The sequence below is a fragment of the Pyxicephalus adspersus genome, chromosome 5 (assembly GCF_032062135.1).
Source record: "Pyxicephalus adspersus chromosome 5, UCB_Pads_2.0, whole genome shotgun sequence".
NCBI classification, from domain to species: domain Eukaryota; kingdom Metazoa; phylum Chordata; class Amphibia; order Anura; family Pyxicephalidae; genus Pyxicephalus; species Pyxicephalus adspersus.
In genome coordinates, this window is record NC_092862.1 from 66,421,411 (window position 1) to 66,440,887 (window position 19,477).

Genomic DNA, 19,477 nt, shown 5'->3' on the forward strand with positions numbered 1-19,477 from the left:
GCAGAAAAGGCTGACTTACAGCAGCTAGCAATATAAAATATAGGAAGATGACCGCCTGCAATAAAATCAGTCAGCATTTTCAGTACAGGAAGAGGTGCCCATACACCCCTGTAAGACTTAAGTGGATCTAAACTCAAATTTTTACTTAATTTGAGTGGACATCCCTTATACATGAAGTAAAAGTATTGTTCTAAAAGATGTTTTTTTTTATTTCAGTTTATTTCCGCTTTACAGTAAGGCTCAGTTCAACTTTAGTACCACAAAACTTATATCAGCTAATTATCCTATATGGTCTGAACAGGAACAGGATCAAGGGACTATTCTAGAGGACGATGAGCAATGAGCAAGAAATGTATAGGCTGGACAAATAGAAGCTAAAAGTTACCCATGTCAGTGTTCTCCCCAGCCCCTTTTAGCTGGGCGCACCACTCGGCACTTTTCAGTAACCACCCAGCTGTTTTTAGATGGTTACTGATGAGTTGGGTCACAATACCAGGGCTGCCACTCGCCTACAATTTCTTCCCCCCAGTTTAAAAAAAATTCCAGGTTAAACACTGCATGTGTATTTACAGTCTACCAATATACTGACATTTTACTGCGATATCTATATATCGATATGTATCACTTCAGATGTGAAAATGTTAATCACTCGTGTTAATGTATACAGGCAAATGCAAAACCACAGAAATTAAATACGTCTGTTGTGGTTTACTGTACTATTTTATGTGAATGCAGATTTTTTGTGTTATGTGCAGAACATTCACTCATTTTTCAGTATGTATAATATCTGAATGATTTTTAGGTTTGAAATAGGTTCTGTATTTTAGAATATGTTTAGACTGGTTGTGGTGCAGTTACTGCTTCCTCATGCCAGTAAAGCTAGGTACACACGTGCAACAATTGTCGTTAGAAAACAAACGACTAACGATTATGCACAATTATTTTGAACGATTGTATTGTGCACAATTCTGTACATGCTGTAATGATACGATTGTTCAAATATAATCCACTAATAATGTACACACGCTAGATACGATCTTTTGAACAATGCAGGATGTGACATGTAAAGTGTACTGCAGAACCATCCACGATCACTGAACGACCGTACACACAATAGATTGCGAACAATCGTTGCCCAATTAGATCCGCCAGGACAGTTGTTCGTTTCGAGTGACAATCCTCGTTCATCGGCGTCGTTGTGCACTTTTTTTGTTAACGGTTATTGGACGAACAGTCAATAGTTTCCAACGATAATTATTGCACCTGTGTACGCAGCTTAACTCTCTGGCTTGGGGGATAATCTGCAAGTAGCATATACCAGCCTGCAGGTGCCCTGATACATATATGCAGGGTGTCTGCAAACTGGTAAATCTGTGTCACAATCTGTAAGTAACTCAGCCTGCACTCCTTCTAGGGGTGTAATTATACCATCTTCACTTCAGTTTGTGTTTTTCCCATTCTGATCCTGTCTGCTGTTTTAGGGAGACAATGATCCCCTAGTAAGAGCAGTGTTGTCACCCTAGTGTGCACACCCCATGCAGACAAAAAGCCATCATACTGATGCAGTTTAGAGCCCATGGTAAATTCAGGGAATTGTTGGTTATCCATGTCAGTGGAGGGAGACATGCAAGTGCACAAAAGCAGAAATAGCTGACAAGAACAAGTTAGTCACGATAGTGAACTATGGGAGAGTGTGGGAGACTAGAGAATTAGGAAATGTCTAAAATTAATTTTTGCCTACAGCAAAAATACATTTCTTTTCTTGTTGCGGAATATTCCACATCTAAACATACTGCTCCAGGCTGTTGGTGTGGCATCAGAAATTACTACATTGCATTTTGAAAGGATGCCAAGATAATTTATGATGTGATTCCTAATATTAAAAATTATGTGCATGATCAACATTTGCATATGACCTGCCAAAGTGTAACACATACACAACTTTCCAAATTACTCCATAATACCAGTGCAATTATGTCATCTGTGTACTGTGCCCAGATAGCAATCCAATCAACGTACCAAGGCTGGGCCAATTTAAAAGCCTATAATCTAATAATGATAAAAGAATAGAACTAATAATAATGGAAATTAAACTTTTACAACAAGGATGTGTACAAACATGCTGACATTATATAGCAAAATACATTTACATTAAGGTTATAGTTTACTACACGTAGTAGTAAAGTAATTGCTGGATCATGAAAGATGTCTGATTCTGCAAAACTTTCCTAGAGAAATAGAACAACTGTCCATGTCTCAGTACACCCCTCTCACTACTATATGACAGGTACACTTATCTCTTCCTATAATATGCCCCCCTTCCTACAATATGCACCCCCCTCACTACTATATGACAGGTACACTTATCTCTTCCTATAATATGCACCCCTCTCACTACTATATGACAGGTACACATATTACTTCCATGTCTCAGAGCATTCCCCTAACAATTGATGTAACAGGGCTCAGGACACACTGATATAATGCAGCTACAAGGGTCTCACCTGTCCAGAGAAGCCCCAGGTAGACAGTGTAATGTCAGTGAAGCATAATAACTGATATTGGGCTGCACTGTTATAAGGAAGCTAGCAGGAAGTGATGGTGGGTGGAGGGGAGGGAATGTGGTGGGGGGGGGGGGGGGTATGGGGGGGGGGGGGGGGGAGGTATGACTCAGCCCCCAGCAATGTTCTAATCATTTCTAAACAGTGCCCAGCAGCCACATAGTAATACATGGTTATTGTAGTATGAGCCAAAGTTTATAAATGGCTATCATCTCCTGTGGGGTGTGGTGCAACATGGAGGTAATAACAGGTAACAGTCTGGGAGAGCACATTCTGAGGTGATAAAGAAGCAGGTAATAGAAGATATGGGTGGACAGGTGGCTTCATGTGTTGTAAACCAGCGGTCGCCAACCGGTGCTCCACAATAAAGTCTTGGGGCTCTGTGCGGCTCTGGTTAGTGCACCCCCGAACAGTGTCAAGAGAAGGTCCCCGTTGGAGGGACGCACCGGCCAGAGCCGCGGACCGCGTCCCCCAAACAGTTCCCAGACTCGGGGAAGTGGGCGGGCTGTTACAGGCTCAAGTCTGCGATAGGAGAGTGGGCGGGGCTATGTCATAATGACGTCCCTCTGGGGGAGGTTTCTCCCCCTATGACTGACACCCGGTTTCCCGCGATTGCGCGGTTGGGAGTTGGGTGATTTTAGTGGTCTGCGCGACCGAAAAGGTTGGCGATCACTGTTGTAAACTAGCAGCCATTCTGTGGAGCAAAAGTCAATTCACATATTTGCATTTGTTATAGGAGCCCTAAACCCAAACGCCTTTACTTTGCATGGTTCTGTGGCCCATTCTTTCCTTTTCCCTTCATATTGAGCACTGAGCATTGTTCCTCATTTGGAACCAAATTCCTTTGTCTCCTGTTGTCCTTTTTGGTCTGCTGTATAGGTAGTCCCCGGGTTAAGGACATCTGACATACGGACCCCTCCTAGATACGAAATTGTGTGCAGGACAGAGGCTTGAAGGGGGTTTGCATGACTTGCAAACACAGCTAAGGTTGTGGGTGATTTTAAGAGCTGAGCTGATCTGTAACATCTTGTAACGCTTTAATGACCAAGACAAACTCTGCTGTTGTTTCTTTTTGCATATCAAATTACAGCTTGCTCCACATGTTAATGAATGTCTAGGCTCCATAAGGATTTTTTTTTGCTTTGTCTGTGATTAAGCACAGGATTTTACACAGTAACTGACACTACACTGACCAATATGTTGAGACAAACATCTGTCCTAATTGCATTTAATAAAATAATGAACCTGTTCTGACTTACATACAAATTCAACCTAAGAACAAACATATAGTCCTTATCTTGTATGTAACCTAGGAACTACCTGTATAGGCCTTTACATAAATATTTAAAGCTTTTAAAGCTTTTTTTTTTAAAAGGGTGAAGCACCTCCCTTTTCTGGCAGTAAAGATTGAAAGAGAGTGCAGAGCCTCCTATGATATGTACTCACACATTTCTTGAGGCTCCTAGCTGCTCCTTCTGCACATGCCCAAAATAGAGCATGCGCAGAAGGGACATTTTCCTACATGGATGCTCAATGAGATTGGCACTTTTTTTTCCCCTTTACAGCAGGTTACCTCACCTGATCTCTCGTCTGTGTATTGTGAGATCAGGTGACGTTGCCAATAGAAGGAAGAAGATGGCTGACGAGAACTCCAGGACGGTGTGGGACCCTATTAAGAAAGGGTCCAGCATGATTGAGTGATCTTCGGAATTAAAGGTAAGTGTGATTTTTTTTAACTACCATCAATTGTCAATTGCAGTATGATTGGTTGTTTAAAAAACAAAAATAGGTTCCTTATTGTGAAAGATCAACCTATGCCACATCCTTTTCTAGACATTACAAAGAACAAAAATAAAATATTTGGGACTTTTCGGGCATGATTCTAAACAATTATTGCAATCTACATTATACAGTACGTCTAAAAAAAATGTAATATTTACAATAAAAATCCATAAAAATTAACATAAAATTTATGTTTCCATGTACATAATAAACTCAAAGTAGTCTCCTACTGATATTGAATTTCTATGCATTTTGCCTAACAGTCTGCTTCTTCAGGAACGCAGAGACCTATTGTGACAAATTTTACAATAGACATCAACAAACCATTAATCAAAATTGAATAACAATCAAAATACAGTTTTCCAATTAAAATTTATAAAACAAAAATAATATAAATAATAAAAAATAAAAAAATAAAACAAAAGTTTTAAAAATACTGATAATTGGTAACTTGTAGATTTGGGATGGCATTACCACTTTTGGTGTGTAGAGATAGATGCACTTTAATTATTTTAATTGATATACATCCCTGTATTTGGCTATGGTGGTTGGTCGTGGTTGTTGATTCGCTACGTTTGATTTATTTATTTAAATAATTATTCTCACATATACATAGCACCTTAATCTGTGTATGTAGTTCAGCAGTTGTTGCACAGTATGGTATAGAACAGCAGTCTCTAACCTGTGCTCCGCAGACGCTTAGGGGGATGGGTGGGTTGTGTCTCTGGACACTGGTCTGAGCTTGTGATGGCAGAGTTGGCAGGTTCTAGAATCATGATATCACTCTGGGGGAAGTTCCTTCCCCTTTGGGTGACACACGGCTCCGTGCACATGTGCGGTCCAGAGTCTGTAAATATAGTGGTGCATGATGTCCAAAAGGTTGGGGACCACTGGTATAGAAGAAAGACTGATCAGGCGTCAGGCCTATTCAATAGATTTATAAAGGACTATTTCAAACAAATATGCATCAGCTATATCCAAAAACTAGATACCAACAACAATTGATCAGTATCCATAGTTATCTATATCCTATCCAAATTACCTTAACTCCCCTAGTGTGATTTGGGGTGGATTTTCCAGGCAAAAAGCAGTATTGCAGAGTCACACTCTGGGTAACTTTTAACTAAAAAAAACCCCACTTACCTTGCTCCGTCGCTGTCCCCCAGCATCCTGCAAGTTCCCGCAGGTTCTAGGGACATGTCCTTCCTCCTCGTTCTCCAGCCAGCGAATGCAGAGACGATCTTTCCGGGGTTTCCGGGTGAAGTCAGTGCATGTGTCGGTGGGGAGGGAGGAAAATTTAAATAAAAAAAAAAATTATATAATTTTGTATTGTATGTTTAAGTAGTTTTGGGTTGCCGAGCTGGAATGTTCAAGAATATAGTAAAAAGCAGAAGAGAGAGCACAAGCTTTTTAAAGGCAAGGTACAATAATGTAGTTTTAATGTTTTGTGTTAAAAATTAGCTTCTAACAGAGTCCAACTGAACACTATTGCATATAAGTGGTTACATTCAATATATATAATAAAATAAAATCTCAAATTTCCAGCGCGTTTCGCCGTTAGCCGTGTTCAGGGGATTTGCTTGAGATAACCATCTGGTAGAATCAATTGTATTCGTTGGAGAGATAGAGTAAGGAAAACACGAAAAAGTATACATAGTATTACAATCCAATATTCGATATCAGGCAAGGCAAAAACCATATATATAATGTAATGTTACAGTTACTTACAAATATCAAACCACTATGTAAAGGTAAGAGTAAACGCATCTGTCAAGTGTCACCGTAACTTTATCCCGAATTCTGGGGAGTGGAAAAAAATGAGAAAAAAAAAGGTAAGGGGGGTTATATGAAAAAAAAAGAATTTTGACATTTTTTATAAAAAAGGGGGGCAGAGGGGGGCGTTTTGGTAAATGATATTAATGTTGCAAATAAATTACATGAATTTATGGATCAATTCATTCTCAGACTCAGAGGTGGTATTGACCATGAACATAATTCATGCTGGAATTTTTTTTTTTATAATGATTAATGTGTTATTCATTAAAGGTAATTGTATTTATACCGAATTCAAAGTTTATTATTATAAAGAATAATAAATAAGGATCCAATAAATAGGATTGAAGATTAGAGGCTTCAAAAGTATTAAAGAGGATGATTGTTCTTAGGAACTGCTTGTATTGGGTAATACTGGGAGATAATCAGTTTCAGAAACTGTGAGTAATTTAGGTATAGAGGCATTATAAAAAGAGAGGATAAAAGAATAAATAAAAACAAACAAAGGTTATATTACTTACTTCAGTGATCATGAATGATTCACCTTAGATGGCATGTATATTACAGTCAGATGTGGAAGATCAGAAGTAGTCTCTAAAATAATTGGCACAAGTCCCAGCAAGGGGGTGTTTTCTGAATGAAGATGCTATTAAAAGTTTGTATGAGGGGCCATAGCATGGCGCACTTAGTGTTAGAGGAAATGTTGGTGGTATGAATAGAGTAAGATACGGCACGCCAGCCGAACCAAAGGTATCTGTACCGGCATGGTGTTGGTTCAATCTTTTATCAGAAGAACAGTTTAAAGGTTAAAATATCAATTTACCCCCAGTGGTTGGGTAGCAACTGATAACAGATTGAACCAACACCCTGACATTTTTTTCTTATAGGACCTATACTTTCACCCTAAAATATTGTAAGCTATTTGTCTTTACATTGGGAAATAAACCAAAATTGTTTGAAAATTATTTGAATTATTGAAAATATCGATGCTTTAATATTGTGAATCTATTATATAAACCTTTTGGTTTTGGTTTATTATATAAACTTATTTTTGTGAATCTATTGAAGCTAGCTTTGCAATAGTGAATCTATTAGTTGTAAGTATTGTTGACAATGAAACATCTAAGTATTTATTAGATCAAGTAAGCCCTTATCATTTTACCTCTATCTTTTTCCTCTCCAACCTAAAGGGAACGGGGGCACCCATGCTGATATCTTTCAGATGGGTGCCTATAGGTGATATGACAGGAAAATGAACCCTATACTGCTGGGCTCGTTTCCCTTCCTCACCCCCCTCCCCCGTTTGGGCCCGATACTTTTGTTTCTGGCCCAGTACCTGCGAGATTACCCTCAGGCATATTGCCTGTGCAGGTAAGGTTGGTAGGAATGGAATCCATACTACAAGTTTACCTATTTGAATTTCTTTGAACCTGAACTTCTTTTTTCATGCAATCCAGATTGAAATTTAACAACCTTTAACTATCAACAATAATTTCACCCATTGTTATAACCTTGTTTATTCCCTTTCCATCTCCCTACTTTCCTTTATCCTCCTTTTTGTCAAATCCATACCATGGTCTGTCATATACAGTACAACATAATACAATCTTCAGTATCACCAGATACTGACTATTTACACTTATTTACTGATTATAACAATGACTATTTAAATAGCTAATCTTTCCTTTTTTTCTTCCTTTCTTCTCTCTTTCATGAAAGTTTTTGCCAAACAGTATTTTCCTTTGCATCGTTTTTTCTCTCTCCACCTCTCTCTCCCCTCTGCAATGAAAATGTATATATTAGAACCACGGGAACAACACTACACGTTCGTATGATGTAAAATCGCGACATTTCGCCATTCAATAGTATGGGATGCGTGATCTCGCGAGGTCTTGCTCCCCAGTACACAACTTGCGGCAGTCATTTAAGGACAGGACACCAACTGCTACAGACCCCTTCGGTTTGGCTGGCGGCTTCCTGTGCTTTACTCCATTCATACCACCAACCTTTCCTCTAACAGTAAGTGCGCCATGCTATGGTCCTTCATACAAACATTTAATAGCATCTGCATTCACAAAACGCCCTCTTGCTGAGACTTGTGCCATTATTTTTATACATGCCATCCAAGGTGAATCATTCATAATCACTGAAGTAAGTAATATAACCTTTGTTTGTTTTTTTATTATTTCTTTTATCTTCTCTTTTTATAATGCCTCTATACCTATTCTCAGGAAGTAGATTTTATAGGCAAAATACTCTAAATTTTTTCCACAGTTTCCGATACTGATTATCTCTCAGTATTACTCAATACAAGCAGTTCCTAAGAACAATCATCCTCTTTAATACTTTTGAAGGCTCTAATCTTCAATCCTATTTATTGATGTAAGTAACTTATTCTTTATAATAATATACTTTGAATTCATTATAAATACATCTACCTTTAATGAACAGCACATTGTAAATCAATTAATCATTATTAAAAAAAAAAATTCCAGCAAGACTTATGTTCATGGTCAATACCACCTCTGAGTCCACCTCTGAGAATGAATTGATCCATACATTCATGTAATTTATTTGCAACATTATCATTTACCAAAACGCCCCCCCCCTCTTTTTTTTTTTTATAAAAAATGTCAAAATTCCTCTTTTTTCATATAAAACCCTCACCTTTTCCTTTTTTTTTTCCCTTTTTTTCCACTCCCTAGAATTTGGGGTATACTTGACAGATGCTTTTACTCTCACCTTTACATAGTGGTTTGATATTTATAAGTAACTGTAACATTACATTATATATATGGTTTTGCAGGTCTTGCCTGATATCTAATATTGGATTGTAAAACTATGTATACTTTTTCGTGTTTTCCTTACTCTATCTCTCCAACGAATACAATTGATTTTGCCAGATAGTTGTCTCAAGCAAATCCCCTGAGGAAGCCTAATGGGGAAACACGTTGGAAATTTAGGAATTGATTGTATTACCGGTATATATATTGAATGTAACCACCTATAGTTTTAAAATACCACTAAACTCATTTAGCATTTGTTATGCAATAGTGTTCAGTTGGACTCTGTTAGAAGCTAATTTTTTAACACAAAACATTAAAACTACATTATTGTACCTTGTCTTCAAAAAGCCTGTGCTCCCTCTTCTTCTTATATATATATAATTATACAAAATGATTTAGAATTTCCTGCCGGCCATACCAACGTCACAGGAAACCCCATAGATCTCAGTTCTGCAGTTCGCGGATGGAGAGCAGAGGAGGCAGACGTGTCCCCAGGACCTGCAGGGACCAGCAGGACGCCAGGGGACAGTGACGGAGAAAGTTGTGTGTATTTTTAGGTCAAAGAAACCCCGAGTGTGACTCAGGATTACCGCTTTTTGCAACTAAAATACATTTGGGATTACCGCTTAGGAGGGTAAAGTAAATATCAATTAGTTATGCCTAAGAATTGTAGCCTACAATGAAAAATACATTTCCATGCACAAAATTGTACCACTTTTTGCATGGAAATTTGGACGCCAGACCTTTCCAGCTGATTTATCTGCATCTGCTCATTCAGTCCCCGCTCAGCCAGCCTGTTAGCCTCACTATATAAGCTGGGTTTAGACTAACACTCCCTACCTTTGCAATAGGTGCCTTTATCTGAGGCTCCAGCTTGTGGCTGTTTCCTAGTGCTGATTCCCTGATTTTGACTTTGGCTTGTTTTGACTTCGGTTGTTTGCCGCCTGCCCTGACCTGGTCCTGCTCTGGTTTTTGAGGTTGCCTATTGATTTGTTACTGTGCTTCGGTTCCATCTGCAGTCAGCTGCTGTCTGCACGGGTATGTCTGAGGCCGCAACCTGGGCACCGTCCGCAGCAAAGTCCATCACTCCTTTCGGGGTGCTCTGGTGAACGCCGGCCAGTTCCTTAGACTCAGCGCCTCAGCTCATACCTCTGCCAAATGTGCAGATTGCACAGAGGGACCACTTCCCTATACTTGTGGCAGATCTGTGACACAACAACCAGAAGCAACCACCATATCCAAATACAGGGGTGTATATAAATTGAAATAACTATAGTGCATCTAGTTTTAATGCTATCCCAAAGCTACTAGTCACCAAATTTTATTTTTTACATTTTTATTTTATTATCTTATGTACATTATTTTTATTTTATTTATACATTTTAGTTGGGAAATTGTGTTTTAATTGTGATTCTAAATTAATGGTTTGGGTCACTGAGGTGCATATGCCGCTGACTAGAGGAACGACCTCTAGTCGGATCGGCATTCTCCAGCTCCCTTAACAGGCTCCCTGAAAGCGCGGATTGGCAGCCTTGTTATGAGCATGAGCAGGCACGCAGACACGCCACAGGTATGAGCAGGCACATGGGCTCACCCTGCTCAAGCTAACTATGACTGGGAAGTCGGGGACAAAGAACAAAGACCCAATGCCACGGTCTCGGTCACTGCGGCCGGCAACCAAAGTGGCGACTGTCCAGGACGAGCAAACAGCTGCAGGCTCTGCACCTCAAGCGGCAAAGAGAACATCGCGAGCAGGTAGGAATGGGGGCCTTAATGATTTTGGAAGGGAGGGAACCTCACCTCGATCACTACTAACTAGCCCCTTGGTAGAACAGATGCCTCCTGCTTACAGCTTTCAACAACCCCCCTCTTTTGATTCATCAGTAAGTGCTGCTCACAACATACAACAGCAAATTATTGGAGACTTAACACCTAATCGTCTTCATGAACTGACCTATACATCAGGTTCCAGGTTCAGTGTCCTATCTCAGGACCCCCTAACTGCAAGCCCTCCATTAGAGCTCTCTATGGAAGAAAGCAGGCTGTTTGCACATATGACAGTACTATTGCAAACAGAATTACCCAAAACTACAACTACAACTATCACTACTGAATTGAGGCGAGATTTGCAAAACCTGGGTAACAGAATTATTGTTTTTGAAAATAAAGTGGATGAGACCATTTTAACCTCCTGGGCGTTTCACTGATGTCTGGATTTCTGTACCAAAAGCGGTACAGTTTTTCATGAAATTTTTTTTTTAAATTGTAGACCTGTAACTTACAGAAATGTGTCCAAACAAGGGTCTAGTAGATATCCTGAATATAATAAAGACACAATCATATAAAAAAAATTCACTTTAATAATAAAATTAAATAAAAAACACAAAAATCAGCTTAAACAAGAATGCATAAATAAATAAAAATACTAAAAATGCAATAATTCGGTATACTGTATAGTACTATATTTTTCTAAAACACCTCCCTAGTGTGGTAAATTTTAAAACAGAGTCCAAAATCACATACCTATAGACAAAATCACATAAATACATTTTGTATTTTTTTTATTGGATTGGATACAGGACCGTCGACTGGCATATGCACTGACATCAGGAATCGTCGAGGGACCCGTACGTGAACGCCAAGTGTTCTAATTCTTTTCGTATTTCCATGCAAAAAGCGTTCCTGCCCGCACCGACGCATGCACCAACGTCATGCACCCGAAGATCGTCACTGCACACGCCGGGAGAAGACAGAAGACGTCTCCGGAGGAGCTGCAGGGACAAGGTAAGTGTTTTTTTTTTTCAGCTGTAATCCGATTGTCATACAATGTTGTATGTCAATCAGATTGCACTGTAACGCTTGTTTCTATTTTTCGCTACCCCGAACCTGGTTCAGGGTAAACGCTTTCAGCAAGTTTTCTTACCCCGAACCAGACTCAGGGTAACCGCCCAGGTGGTTAAAGGTCTTACAACATTCTAAGGAAATTGCTGCATTGTATAATCAGATAGAGGACTTGCAATTTTGAATTGATGACTTGGAAAACAGATCCCGCAGAAATAATTTTTGGATAAGAGGCCTTCCAAAAGTTGTGAAAGATGTTACAGAGGCAACCAAAAATGTTTGCAAAGTGTATTACCGGGGCTCCCGGAGTCCCAGTTGGAGATTGACAGACCTCTGATGGCCCCAAGATTGGATGGCACCCCAAGGGATGTGATTGTTGAAAGTAACAAGAGGCCTGGAACATATCAATGTGGAAGGTTATCAAATTCAAATATTCTCAAACCTGACACCTTTTACTATCCAGCATAGGAAGGCACTTAAGCCCTTGTTACAGGTTCTGGTAAACCATAAGATCAAATATAGATGGGCCTTCCCTTTAAAACTGTTTTTTTAAGCACAAGGGAGAAGCTTAAAGATCTGGACTTTATTCAAAGGGAAGAGGCACCACCCACAACAGAAGTGGAGGCTTCAACTACCCTGTATCCATTATGGCATAAAGTAAAAGCAGGGGGTAAACATTAGCAAAAATGTCCGGAAGGGACACTTTGGACTCCTTTCTCTATTAGGCTTGGCTCACTTACTGATGTGGAATGGTTGCTAAAAGCAGGATGATAGATATATTATGGCTTATATAATGACCATACTACTAAATATGTTTATATACTTCTGCTAAAAATTTAGATAATCTCATTTTTGATATTATTATTGGTATTACTATTTAGTAGGTCTGCCTTGACTCCATATATTTGTGTGTCTGATAATGGTTGAAAAATGCAAGCACCTGCTTATAATATAGAGCCGAATCCTATAGTTTGTGACTGTCGAATCCATGAACAATGCAGATTCTAGTGGAAATTTCCCTAATGGGTGGTCTAGGATAATTAATCCCACTATTATTCCACTAGAATCAAAAGTGATTAAAGTTAGGTCTGGGGGGTGGTGGGAACAGGAGGGGTTACACATGCCCTTAACTAACAAGGAATCTTGCTTGGGCCTCATCTATTGTTTTGACCCAGGCAATACATCCCTGAACAGATGGAACCCATGGAAGCTTCTGGAAGCCTAGGGGGAGGCGGTCCTCCCCCAAAGGCCGGGACTAGGTTTTTTCTGGAAAGTGGGGGCGGACTGTCACATCTTAGTTTGGAATAATTCTATCAGCTTTTGTTGTTTTCTGGATTTTTATTTATTTGAATTTGTTTTTTTTAATTTAATTTTTGGGAAGACACCCTTTTAAATTATACGCACACACTGGCACATATTCTTTTAGTTTGATGTCTATTGACTCACTTCATGCTCACAATGCTTCATTTAAAATAACAATTTTTTCACATAATGTTCAGGGAATTAATTCCCCGATAAAAAGATCTAAGGCATTTCACTATTATGATAACTAAAAGTTGATATATTGGCATTGCAGGAAACACATTTTTCCAATTAATCACTTACCAAATATCTACATAATTAATTAATTAATTACCCTATATTTTATAGTGCAAATTTAGATAAAAAGGAATGTGGGGTCCTACTGTGCTTTAGAAAAAGCATGAACTTCTGTCCTCAAAAAGTTGTGAGAGACTCAGGAGGAAAGTTTATAATGGTAATAGGCCATGTGGGCACTCAAATAATATCAGTAGTTTCATATTACGCTCCTAACAATGGACAGTTAACGTTCTTTTACACCTTGTTGAGGGAGATATGGCCTAAAGCACAAGGGTCTATTATATTGATGGGGGATAAAAATTTAGCGCTAGATCATATCCTAGATAAAACAAAATTGAGTAAATATAGAGACCCTCCAAGGAAGAGTCATCATCTTTCTCTTTTATTAAGAAAATATAACCTCATAGACTCTTGGAGGGAAATGAATCCCTCCACTAGGGATTATACATACCTTTCAAATGCCCATAATCAATACTTGTGTATTGATCATGTATTTGTTCAACCTCATATGCCCTCAGGTATTCTAGGGGCTCGTATTTTGTCAACCCTCTGTTCAGATCATGATCCACTGGCTGTTTATTTAAGGGGTTACAGTAGGACCCAATCAGGGTTCCGATGGAGACTCAATGAAAATTTGATCTCAGAGCCAGCTACACAAAGAAAAATAGAAGAGTTGTTAAACAACAACTCTAGTTTCAAATCAATAAATCTATTGATACTTCTCCAGCAATAAATTGGGAAGCTCACAAGGCATACATTAGGGGAGAACCTATAAAAATAGGCTCCTCTCATAAGAATCAAAATAAATTGATCGAAGACCAACTTAAAGAATACCGTGAGCTAAAAAAACAACACAAAGAATCTTCAGTCTGGGTTAAAAAGGCAATTGGAGGTTAAGTGAACAGAACTTAAATTAATACTTACAACTAGGGCAGAGAAACCGATACGCTGGGCAGCACATTTTCATGTGGAGGGATAAACCAGGTAAACTTTTGGTTATTAAACTCAATCCTAGACCAAAGACTTACGTCCTCCCTATAATTAAATTATCTCAGAACCCAGAGAATATAATGGCAAACTTTGAAGATTTTTATGGTCAACTGTATAATTTGGTGGACTCAACATCCCAAGAGGGAAAAGAGGTTTTTCTGCAAGATCTTAACCTTTCTAAACCTAAACACAAAGAATTGTTAGAAAAACCTTTTATGCTAGAAGAACTGAATAATGCCTTTAAATTAATTAAATTAGGAAGTTCACCTGGACTGGATGGCTTTTCCAATATATATTATACAATCTTTGGCTGTATCGTGACACCACATTTACTGGATTACTTTAACTTTTTGAGAGATGGCCACCCATTATTGAGAGATGCCACTAGGGCATTTATAAGCGTGATCCCTAAACCAGGGAAAGACGCAGCAGAAATTTCCAAGTACAGGCCAATCTCTTTAATAAATTGTGACCTCAAGATTATGACGAAAATACTTGCATTGCGATTAGGATCATTCTTGGGGGCTTATATTCATCCGGACCAGGTGAGCTTTATACAACATAGACAAGCCCCAGACCAAACAAGAAGAGCAATTGACCTTATATCGGTTGTGTATTCCAATTGGGATGGGGGATCACATTGCCGGGCCATGTTGCTTTCACTTGACCTCCAAAAAGCTTTTGATAATTTATCATGGAAATACTTATTCCAGGTGCTCTTAAATATGGATATTGGTCGGCATTTTATTAACCTATTACTGGCCCTTTATGATACCCCAGAAACTAAAATATCTTTTTGGAAGATTTCTTTCTGGCACCATTTTAATAAAAAGAGGAACAAGGCAGGGATGTCCACTTCCCCCCTTTTGTTTGCCTTGGCAATAGAACCATAAGCAAAAGCAATACGTACTAATATAATCATTAGGGCATCATGTGCAGTAAAGTAGAACATCTTTGGTTACCACATTGCCCAATCTCTTTAAATTACTAGACGAGTTTGCTATATGCTCAGGTCTCCAGGTGAATAGAGTTAAGTCTCAAGTTAAGTTAAGTCAAGCTCTCAATATAATTACATCGATAAGCTATATAGCCATTAAAAGTCAGTTTGACTTTAGGTGGAGTGAGGGATCTCTACAATACCTAGGTGTAAATTTGACATCATTTTATGGAAATCTTTACAAGTATAATTATACCCCCTGATGAGTGATCCCCAGAGGTGGTCTCAGTCACCCCCGTCATGGTTGGGAAGGATTGCTGCCATGAAGATGAATATGCTCCCGAAATTTTTATACCTATTTAGAACTCTCCCGATTAGAGTTCCCCTGAAAGAGATGGCGCTCCTTCAATCGAGAATGATCAAATTTATTTGGGCAGGAAAACCGGGTAGAATCCAAAAGGCCACTTTATATGCCCCCAAGCAAATGGGAGGACTGGGAGTTCCAAACCTTAAAGATTACTATGTAGCTGCACAGGTATCACAAATGTTGATAAGTAACTTGCCTGGTACTCAACCTCAATGGGTAGAGATGGAAAATCATGATCATTTTGTGGGCTCAAAAGAAAAGCCCTTTTGTGGAAATGGAAAAAGCCTAGGGGTGAAATAAGATGTCCCTCTTTGTCACATTCCATCCAGCTTTGGGAAAGGTATTCTTCTCATGAAAAGATATCCTCTCCACATAAACCTTTAACCCAGCTTTGGAACAACCCAGATTTTCCACCAGGTCTATATCTGGAACATTTTAAATGGTGCCCCCTAAAAGGAGCTTGAAAGATTTGATAGATGTCCGAATGGTGATTACCTGGGAATATCTAACCAGTAAAAGAGAGGCCCCGACAACGGAGTATTTTCGGTATCAACAACTTTACTCATCTGTTAACAATATATTCAGGCAAGCCCAGAGACCTATGAGGTCCACTCCATTTGAAAGCACCTGTGCATCTATATCATCAACAATAGGGCAAATCTCTATCATTTACTCAGCCTTGGTGGCTGTCTCTGGCAAAATGAAGTATATGCCGGACTGGGAATCTGAATTGGGCAAAACATGGGAACCAGAGAAGTGGGGAGAGATGGCATACTCCTTATCCAGGGTATCCCTGAATTCCGCTCTTGTGGAAGCTAACTACAAAGTGAAGCTCAGATGGTACAAGGTACCAAGCAAATTGGTTAAGTATGCCCCATCAATCTCTCCAATGTGCTTTCGCGGGTGCCCGGTTAAGGGCTCCATCATACACATTTGGTGGGCATGCCCAACTGCCAGAGAATACTGGGATGAAGTGTTTACCATGATTTCACGGATTTTGGAACGTGAAATCTGGAGTTCTCCTGAAGCAGTATTTAGTAAAGTGGACTTCGTCCTCCCAAAATCGATATTGATGTTGATTAAAATGATACTCCTGGGAGGTAGGATTGCATTAGCAAAAGCCTGGAAAAAGCCTACCAAATCCCTAGTACCAATCTTTTCCAAATAAAACTAGATTATGATAAATGATAAAATGACCCACACTTAAAGAGTTTTTTAAACTAAATTCCATGATATTTGGGAGCCGTGGTTTTCTTTTTATAGATCTCAAGCAGCGATCAGCACTAGGGATTAAACGGGGGTAGAGATTAGATTAAAATAATGGAAATATTAGCACAGAAATTAGTTTTTGGTTGTTCATTGTTATGATTAACTAATAGATTAAATATTGGCAAGGATTGTGATAATTTGTTAATACTGTATTGTCGTTTTTAGTGGATGATGATTATAGAGTTATGTTTTGGGAATTTGTCCCCTTTTTTTTCTTTCTCTGTTATTTTTGGTTTAGGTTAGATATTAATGGAGACAGAAGCATAAAAAAAGTAAAATTGAAATAATATTTAATGTTTTGATTGGATTTAATAATAGTTTAACAATTGGGAATAACACAGTCTACTAATTTTGTATATCGCAAATATTAGATGTCTCCGTATAATATGCTTATTGTTTTGTGTTTTTTATATGATTAAAATTATTAAAAATTATTGAAATACAAAATTAATGGTTTGTTCGTGTCCATTGTAAAATTTGTCACAATCGGTCTTTGCGTTCTTGAAGAAGCAGACTCCGTGAAACGCATAGAACTGCAATATCAATAGGAGACTACTTGGATAGAAGAGTATATAATGTGTAAGAATATGTAAAAGAGTGAAAGTCACCTTACCGGCTCTCCTGCATTGACAGCTCTCCCTGCCACAGGCTACACACCATGGCCTGAATGGGCTGAGGTTTCCTTATTGCAGCCTAATATAACAGATAGCAATATCCACCACTAAAAGGAAATTAAGACCTGAAAAGATATTTTTGGGTACAACTAATCAATTTTTGCACAGTCATTTTTCTGCTCCATGTAACTGGACACATTAAATATTTTGGGCTAAATGGTGTCCCTTTTTTTACATCTCAGGAAGTTGAAATGTATGATTCTATGCTTTCATATTGGCAGCTAAAAATGATTGGGAGTTTGGGATGGGGATGGGGAGAAGTTTATATATTTGAGCCCCTGGATAATTGGTCCTCAGGGTTCTTTACATATACACTGAAGATGAGTTCAGGTAGATGGAAGTTTCTCCTCCATAGTCTGGCATCTCGTTTACTATAGTAACTGTTGGATGCACCTTGGAGCACCTGGAGAATTGTTAAAGTGGTTATTGAATATAAATATCCACACCTCCATTCTACCTCTTGTTTAAGGGTATAGAAGTGAAGTTCAAGGTCAAGTGCCAATGCTTTTCTCAGACACCAATCCCCTAAACTATCCTCATAGTGTTTGCCTATAGACAAGCACCTGCTCATCCTCAGGAGGCAACTCGCACCATTGCAGCACACCAGTCGTTTATTACACAAGATAGCTCTTGGAGAGGGCAAGGATTACCAGACAACCAGGGAACCCCAAATGTGGACTTAAACAAAGGGGAAACATAGGAGGCCAGACAGCCAGTTGCTAGATCCAAGGAAGTTAGAGAATTGGTGGTCTGAGAACAACAGAAGTCATACAGGGAGATCAATCAGTCAGGCACGGAAAATATAAAAGGGTTAGAAAGTTTGTGGGAGGGAGAGCCAGAGCTAAAGTTTAGCCAAAGGACAGTCCAGAAATGCAGCATTATACAGGCCCTGGCCACACAAGAGTCAAAGCGCAGGGTTAGGAGCTAGATCAGATAGCAGAGTTACTGCTATCATGGATCTGTCACTAGAAAGTCACCAGATACTTTATTGCCAGAAGTGATGTACTCACTGGACGTGATTTTTTAAAGCTGGAGAGGATACACTTTCATTTGTAAAGCTGGGTGATCTAGCAAACCTTGAATGTATCAGGTTCAGGATTCAAAACATTTTCTAGCAAATGACTTTGGGGAAATCCAATACAGGTTTGCTGGTTCACTCAGCTTCACTAAAGACAGTGTATCCTCTCTAGCCTTGGAAAACTTTATTAAATCAGGACCACTAATCCAACCAGCACCCTACAGAAGGGTGAGTATGCACTCTTTGCTCATAATGGAACTAAAGTCTTCAGAAAAACTTTGCAAAATACAGGGCCAGGCAGGTAGTTATTGCAGAAAGAGATAGGTGATGTCCCTTTTGCAGTAATACATCTGACCTTCTTGACCCCAACAGGAAACTGTCAAAAAAGCTGGTTGCCAGGGAAACTTGGCAATCCCAACTTCTCCTGTGCATGCCAGGAATGAATGAATTCTCACATGCCTATGTCATCCCGGCACAGCCAATAAACGTGGCCAAGGATCAGAAGAAAGAAGAAGAAAAGAAAGAAGATGGCGAGTCGTGTGGGTTTAGTGCACTTTTAACAAAAAATATAGAAATTATACTGGGTTTGTGTGCACTAAAATTACTTTAATGTTTTCTTACTAATCAAAATCTTGAAGAGATAAATGTGTGCACATCATGCAACATAAAATGCCCACTATTATCATTTATTCTACAGTTCCTCATTTAAGTTATATTTTGTTTAGGGGTGTAAAGCAAATTATCATGTCACTATTACTGTCACAGATCCCTGCAGGTACAGGGGATCGGTTCCCTCATACAGTGCCACCCACTTTACACTCCCCTGCTGCCAGCACCAGCTCTGCTAAGGCATCATCTCCTCAGTACACTTCCTAGTCCA

The 19,477-nt window shown here is 39.0% G+C and overlaps 1 long non-coding RNA gene across 1 annotated transcript; it reads left to right on the forward strand.

The window, feature by feature from the left end:
* The first annotated feature begins 8,039 nt into the window (after nucleotides 1-8,039).
* Nucleotides 8,040-19,220, forward strand: LOC140332017 (uncharacterized). Its single transcript, XR_011921014.1, has 3 exons — nucleotides 8,040-8,267; nucleotides 8,391-8,498; nucleotides 18,970-19,220. It is a non-coding gene; the product is annotated as an uncharacterized lncRNA (long non-coding RNA).
* The last annotated feature ends 257 nt before the right edge of the window (nucleotides 19,221-19,477 follow it).